Genomic DNA, 1,596 nt, shown 5'->3' on the forward strand with positions numbered 1-1,596 from the left:
TCTACTCCGTCTGTCTATACTTCCACTGCTGCTGCTAAGTCACTTCAGTCGTGTCCGACTCTGTGCGACCCCATAGACAGCAGCCCACCAGGCTCCCCCGTCCCTGGGATTCTCCAGGCAAGAACACTGGAGTGGGTTGCCATTTCCTTCTCCAATGCATGAAAGTGAAAAGTGAAAGGGAAGTCGCTCAGTCGTGTCTGACTATCTTCAACCCCATGGACTACAGCCTACCAGGCTCCTCCATCCATGGGATTTTCCAAGCAAGAGTACTGGAGTGGGGTGCCATTGCCTTCTCCGTCTATACTTCTAGGCTTATGCTAATACCACACTGTTTTGATTACTATAGCTCTGTTGAAGTTTTAAAATTGGGAAATGTGAGTTGTTCAACTTTACTCTCCTTTTTGAGATTGTTTTGGCTATTCAGGGCCCCTTACGATTCCAAATGAATATGAAGTAATATATTTCAATGTGTTGAGATTTAAGTCTTTGTTCTTTTATCTTGTGTTCAGCTAGTATTTTGATAGCAATTTCCATGTTCACCAGGAGCTAAAACACACACACACACACACACACACACACACAAAACCCTCCCAGTTTTTAGAGATTGACTCCGTGATGAGTCACTCCCTCAAACTTAGCTAGGCTGTTTACAACTCTGAATTAGACTTCACTTCCTGCTTGCACTGAGACTAGAGGTCAGCCAGAGGTAAAAGCTTAGAGCATTCTATGGTCTTTTCTGAGCATCTGACCTTCCTTGGACAAATATTTGGGTTTCTAAATTCCCAAATATATGTGGATGCTTTTCCAAGCTCTGGTTTCTCAAAAAAAAAAATTCTTCCCAGCTTTTCTTCCCAGCCTTTGGACAGTCTGTTGCATCTCAGCCAAAATTTTTAGCCCCAGGTGGCTGTGGGTTGTTTGTCACCTTACAATGTTTCAGAGTAATGCTGGCCAGTTTTCTACCCTGAGTGAGCTCCAAGTTAGGCAAATCAGAGACCTTGCTAGTGTCTCAGGCAGCTCCCAGAGAGCTTAGACTAAACAAACATAATATTTTGTCAATTAGATCTGCTCTGCTCCCTATGGACCAGGGAGTCAGACTCTTACACTGGGTAGGTGGGCTGCCATCTTCAAGAACACCACAAAGCTGGGGAGGGGTTTGAGCAAGAGGAAGGAAAAATGCCACAAAGCTTTCCTATCATTGTTAAGTTGCCTTCTGTTTTTGATTCAGCATCCACCTGGCTGCTGTAAACCTTTAAGTGTTTTCCAGAATTCTAACAAAGTTGATTCTGCCAGTTTCTGCTTCTTTTCAGTGTTTCTGTAGAGAGATAGGAGCTTGGAGCTACAGCTCTGCCATTTTGCTGATATCCCCCAAATTTCTTTTTCAGATCAGATCAGATCAGTCGCTCAGTCATGTCCGACTCTTTGCGACCCCATGAATTGCAGCACGCCAGGCCTCCCGGTCCATCACCAACTCCCGGAATTCACTCAAACTCACGTCCATCGAGTCGGTGATGCCATCCAGCCATCTCATCCTCTGGCGTCCCCTTCTCCTCCTGCCCCCAATCCCTCCCAGCATCAGAGTCTTTTCCAATGAGTCAA

This window comes from Bison bison, unplaced genomic scaffold, assembly GCF_000754665.1.
Source record: "Bison bison bison isolate TAMUID 2011002044 unplaced genomic scaffold, Bison_UMD1.0 scf7180017864525, whole genome shotgun sequence".
Taxonomy (NCBI): Eukaryota; Metazoa; Chordata; class Mammalia; order Artiodactyla; family Bovidae; genus Bison; species Bison bison.